The sequence below is a fragment of the Lampris incognitus genome, chromosome 6 (assembly GCF_029633865.1).
Source record: "Lampris incognitus isolate fLamInc1 chromosome 6, fLamInc1.hap2, whole genome shotgun sequence".
NCBI classification, from domain to species: Eukaryota; Metazoa; Chordata; class Actinopteri; order Lampriformes; family Lampridae; genus Lampris; species Lampris incognitus.
In genome coordinates this window covers 2,259,813-2,265,981 of record NC_079216.1, presented here as the reverse complement: position 1 = coordinate 2,265,981, position 6,169 = coordinate 2,259,813, and the positions used below count along the sequence as shown (strand labels likewise).

Sequence of the window (6,169 nt, the reverse complement as noted above, 5' to 3'; positions counted from 1 at the left end):
CTACATGAACAACACTACATGAAGAAGACTACATGAAGTACACTACATGAAGTACACTACATGAAGAAGACTGCATGGAAAACGGAGGGGTATCTACTAAACCAAAGAGTCTGATTTAGAGGGAAGTAGAAACTTAGGGGTGCAGTTTCCTGGAGTGATCAGTCATCTCTCCTGCTGTTCATCCCTCAGACCGGCGGCCAGGTATTTGGGGGAACATTTAGGTGCAGCTCGTCCTGCATTAATACCCACCGTGTGTTCTTACAGCCTCCCCCAACAACACATCCACCTTTCCAGAGCGCCGCCGTCTGCAGCAGCAGCAGCAGGTGTAGTAGTAGTAGTAGTAGCAGCAGCAGCAGGTGTAGTAGCAGCAGCAGCAGCAGGTGTAGTAGCAGCAGGTGCAGCAGCAGGTGTAGTAGCAGCAGCAGCTGTAGCAGCAGCAGCAGCAGCAGGTGTAGTAGCAGCAGCAGCAGCAGGTGTAGCAGCAGCAGCAGCAGGTGTAGCAGCAGCAGTAGCAGCAGCAGCTGCAGGTGTAGTAGTAGCAGCAGCAGGTGTAGTAGTAGCAGCAGCAGGTGTAGTAGCAGCAGCAGCAGCAGGTGTAGTAGTAGCAGCAGCAGGTGTAGTAGTAGCAGCAGCAGCAGCAGCAGGTGTAGTAGCAGCAGCAGCTGTAGCAGCAGCTGTAGCAGCAGCAGGTGTAGCAGCAGCAGCAGCAGCAGGTGTAGTAGTAGCAGCAGCAGCAGGTGTAGTAGTAGCAGCAGCAGCAGCAGGTGTAGCAGCAGCAGCAGGTGTAGTAGTAGCTGTAGCAGCAGCAGGTGTAGCAGCAGCAGCAGCTGTAGCAGCAGCTGTAGCAGCAGCAGGTGTAGCAGCAGCAGCAGCAGCAGGTGTAGTAGCAGCAGCAGCAGGTGTAGTTGTAGCAGCAGCAGCAGCAGGTGTAGCAGCAGCAGCAGCAGGTGTAGTAGCAGCAGCAGCAGCAGGTGTAGCAGCAGCAGCAGCAGGTGTAGTAGCAGTAGCAGCAGCAGCAGGTGTAGTAGTAGCAGCAGCAGCAGCAGGTGTAGTAGCAGCAGCAGCAGCAGGTGTAGTAGCAGCAGCAGCAGCTTATTGCCGGGCTGGGAGGCATGTGAGAGGATACCACAGGAAACAGGAATGCGGGGGGTTTCCTCAGGTGGACTAGTGTCGTTATGCTGGGTGAACTCACTGGCCGTCACAACAACGTAAAACGAGTTACAACAACTTCAGCTTGAAAAAGGACCAGAGAACTCTAACGATCCACCAATCCGTTCAGTTAACTGCAGAAAATAAGCCAGCGTCGCCATTGTTTGGTTTGGTTTGGTTTGTTTTGTTATTTTTGCATCGGTATTGTATTCAACACGCGTGCGCATGCGTATGACGTCATCTCACAGCCGTACAGCCCGCGCGCAGTGCATTCAGAAAGGAAGTTGGCCGCCATCTTCCCCGGAGCCAGAACTGCGCGCCTTTATCAAGTAAGGACGTTTTAATGTAATATGTGCTGTTCATGTGTGGGCAGTGCGGCTTCTGGTGCATATGTTGTGTTCTTTTTGCTTTTGGGGAATACGGTGGCATGTTAACGAGCGACCTTGGCGGCCCGCCATAGTTTCACAATGAACCGAACATATTCATACACTTGTCATGATATCACACTGTGTGTATCTGTGTGTGGCTGAGGACGCACAAGCCAGCTCATCCTTAGTGCCGGTCCCAAGCCCGGACAAATGGGGAGGGGGGGGGTTGCGTCAGGAAGGGCATCCGGCATAAAGTCTTTGCCTAATCAAATATGCGGATCATAAATCAGATTTCCATACCGGATCAGTGGAGGCCCGGGTTACCAACGACCGCCACCGGTACTGTTAACTAGCAGGGTGTCGGTGGAAACTATGCTGCTGTTGGGCGAAGGAGAAGGAGAGGGAGAAGGCATGTCCAGAGGAAGGGGAGGAGTGTGGAGGTGAGAGTCGGAACGTTGAATGTTGGCACTATGACTGGTAAAGGGAGAGAGCTGGCTGATATGATGGAGAGAAGAAAGGTAGGCATACTGTGTGTGCAAGAGACCGGGTGGAAGGGGAGTAAGAAGGACAGGATTAGGAACCAGTATATTAGAGGGACAGCTCAGGTTGGACGGTTTGGAGACAAAGCAAGAGAGACAAGATTGAGATGGTGTGGACATGTGTGGAGGAGAGATGCTGGGTATACTGGGAGAAGGATGCTGAATATGGAGCTGCCAGGGAAGAGGAGAAGAGGAAGGCCAAAGAGGAGGTTTATGGATGTGGTGAGGGAGGACATGCAGGTGGCTGGTGGGACAGAGGAAGATGCAGAGGACAGGAAGAGATGGAAACGGATGATCCGCTGTGGCGCCCCCTAACGGGAGCAGCTGAAAGTAGTAGTAGTAGGTTTGATAGTACTATGTTGTTGCCGTGCAGCCTTGTTTGGAGTCCCACCATCTGCAGCACTTAAGTTGTCTTTGTTAAAACAGCGCATCTTGGCCTTCACAACTGTTTTAGCTAGGCGCCTCATTTTACTGAAGGGCACGCATGTTCCCCCCCCCCCTCACACAACAGCTGGCTTAAGGAGATACTATCTCATACCAAACTTGGGAAAAAAATAGATTTTCACTTAAAAATCCCAGTAAATCCTATGCCATGACCTGGAGGCCTTTATCGAGTATTTGAAGATGGCTACCATTCACCCAGATGACAACTAGATGCCCCCCCCTTTTTTTCTGCGTGTGTCTGTGTGTGTGTGTGTGTGTGTGTTGGCCCTGTGATGGCCTGTACAGGGTGTCTCCCCGCCTGCCACCCAGTGACTGCTGGGATAGGCTCTAGCACCCCCACGGCCCCCAGAGCAGGATCAGCGGTTTGGCTCATGGGTGGGTTTAATATGGGCTGGCGGGTTTTTAAACTTGCCGGCCTACATTAAAAGTGTCCTCCTGAGTTTCGTTCTGCCATTTGCTGACAAAGTACCAACAGGTGTCTCGGTTTTTTATAGATATTTTATAGCTATTTTGTAGATATTTTAGGTTTATGTTCTGTTAATGAAAAGTTTGAAATAAAAAGGTAAAAAACAAACGTTCGCATGCAGGAAATATAGGTTATCTGCGCGCGGGCTCTTTCTCTATTTTTCTCTCTCCCTGTTAATCCCAAATTAAACAGATGATGGCAAATGTAACCTTTTTGATGTTGGTGTTTTAAGTGATTTCCTTTTCTCTGAACACAAAGCTGTCAGATTATTTCGACTTGGCAGTCACATTACTTTACTTTGGTAGCTAAGCAACTGATAAGTGATTTATATAGCAGATCGGGAAGGACCATGGGTCTCCATGGACGGTTAGTTACTTGGTTAACAAAATGTTAACTGAACATAATGTGAAAATTTATGTCACTTTTAACTCACAAATTGTGTAATGCCACTGCACTAAAATTATGTAATATTACCTTTTCATATATGTAGATCATCAAGGAACCCAATTTCCCCTCAGGGATGAATGAAGTATTCTGATTCTGAATTCAACAGGCTGATGTCAATGGGCCTTGGTTCATTGTATGAGGGCCTGGACAGCCATCTGCAAAAAATCCTTCAGCTGTTCAGGTCGGAGTGCTGCGAGGGGATCAAGGCAACGACATCCTAACTGGAGAGCCTTGACAAGGATGTGAGTACATTTCCTTACTTGAAATACTTCTAATGCTATAAATATGCCTTTCTAAATTCATTCTGTGTTCATAGAATGAGTTCAGCAGGGTGATCATATACAGGTAACCTGTATGGTATCACCACAAAGCGCCTGTAACAGGTGCTCTTTAAGTACTTCAGATGTACTGTTAAAGTCCATCTTGTAAAGGTCTCGTTGTACGGGTGGGATATGGTTTCAAGCAAAAATATAAAATGCAAGTCTCCTTCAAAAATGATCCACATTGTGTGGTTTATGCAAAATTAAATGTTTATTTCACATGGCAGTATGTATTAAAAATGTGTTGCAACAGACGGGGATTGACGAGGGTCTTCCTTGCAAAAACGAGCAAGTGGTACGTCATACATAGAAGGAATAACAAAGGGGGGGCAAGAGAAGGTGGATGGAAGAAATTTTACTCATACTTAAGTATGCATTACACAATGTAATCTATGTAGTTACTTTTAAAATTGTAATTGAGCTCTGAGTACAATTTGAATTAATATCTAAACCTTTCATCTGCATCTTTGTAGCCAGTAAGGCTATGTGACCACAAACGGACCAGTGAAAACTAGGGATGCACCGGTCGATCGGCCACCATTAAAATTGGCCGGTTTTCACGTGGAACAGCCCTAACTTGAGACCGGCCGGTCTATTTTATTAATCCGGTTATGTGCTGCCGGTCTCCCAATCTGATACACATGCGCAGTGCGCAGTGGACAATGAATCAACATGGCGACAGTGTGGAAGTTTTTCAGCGCGGGGGAACAGGTTGAAAAGTTTGTTGTTTGCAATTTCTGCATGGAGAACGTAAGCCGTGGAGGAACAACCAGGAAAACGTTCGGAACCTCCAACTTAATCCGACATTTAAGACGCCACCCGGGTGAATATGATAAATTTCTAGAACTGGAAGCTTCCAAAACAAAGGGGAAAGCAGCCAGTGCCCAACCCCCACCTGGGGCAGCATGTCAGCAGCTGACTCTAGATGCCTTTGTTTGTGGGCAATGAAAGGGACAAAGTCCTTACAACAGGGTCCGAAATTAACTTTTTGGCTTACTGGCCAAGGGGACTGGTAGATGAAAAAATCTATCGGCCAAGCACATTTTTACTGGCCAAAATAATTAGTAGCCTTTTTTGTGCCATACAAACGTTTTCAGTACATATCAATGAGAGAATAAGGTATTTTGTCGAATAAAAGCTTTTAAAAATGTGACAAGAGCAGATCTGAAGCAAAAATATTTTTATGTAAAATTAGTAAATGGTTAAAAGATAAAATGTTACAAGTATGATTTCATGTTTTATTTGTAGTATTACTATAACTACTCGAGTGCTCCACATGCCCATCCCTAGTCCCAGACTACTTCTCACTCTACAGCAGCCACTCTCTTTGCACCGCTTGTACGATTCACTGCTCTTCAGGTACGCATTTGGTTGCATCTCGCATTTCGCCGGTTTCAGTTTCTATGCATTCTATGAAGTTGAGTCTGCTGCTGAGCCACAGCCATCTATGTAAGTGGAGTGAAAAGCTTTCGGCCAATCAGAGCGCAGTATTTGAACCCACTCACCCACCTGCCCCTCTAGCAAATGCTTTGCGCGTTCAATTCAATTCAGTGCCTCTGCCTCAAGCAAGATCCCTCTTCGGCCGCTTGCTCATCATTGCTATTCGCCTGCATCCCTGTTTCTCGCCATTGTAGGTCAGTGGTTCTCACCAATGCAAACAGCATTGAAAAGATAATAAGTTACCGTTCATCTATACAATGTCGTGTGTGTGTGTTGCAAATAGTAGGCTAACCGTCACGTTTCCCCGAATCCATTAGCCCACAGACAAAAACTGTTGGCTTGCGTGCCATGGAGGAGGAGGAGTTTTGGCTCTTCTAGTCCACCACCTTGAACGATGGTATTCTGACCAAAAGGGCTGATGACGCTTGGACAGAACTAGGTTTGATGGAGTCAGGAGGGAGGAAACTTTTTGAAAAGCTCTCCACTGTAATGCTTGGTGTGTATTCGATTTTTCACAGTAACGCAGACTGTGAAAGGATCTTCAGCTTGGTCACTAAAAATAAAACACAATGTCGTGCTAGCCTGAGCACAGAGATGCTCAGTTCTCTGGTGACACGAAAAGTCATGATTGCCTCCAAAGGCAGCACGTGTTACAAAGAGACTTTCAGTGACGCAGTACTTAAAAAAGCCAAATCTGCAACCTTCAACAAGTTGCACTAGTTTCACTATGCATGGAACATTTGAATCTTTTTCGTTGTTTGTTTTTAGCAAACTGATTTTGATATTGATAACTGCTGGTTTTGCACATTTATTTAATGTCTTGATTTATTTATTTACAAAGAATGTCCTCCGTTTACTTTTAGAAGTTTCCGTGGGCTATGCCTCCTGTATAACACGTGTACAGCTGTTCTGACAATAAATCTCGATTGGTGAAAGTATATTATGTATTATGGTGTTAGGTATCTCAATGGTGGTGGGTGAGCAACGGTGGAGCGT

General features: G+C 46.4%; 1 long non-coding RNA gene across 1 annotated transcript in view; it reads left to right on the top strand.

Moving 5' to 3' along the window:
- Positions 1 to 1,454: 1,454 nt before the first annotated feature.
- The window catches only part of LOC130114764 (uncharacterized), a 42,986-nt gene continuing 38,271 nt past the window's right edge, over positions 1,455 to 6,169 (top strand). The window contains exons 1-2 of the long non-coding RNA XR_008810413.1: positions 1,455 to 1,478; positions 3,520 to 3,655. This is a non-coding gene — a long non-coding RNA (uncharacterized LOC130114764). The remainder of the gene's footprint in view (positions 1,479 to 3,519; positions 3,656 to 6,169) is intronic.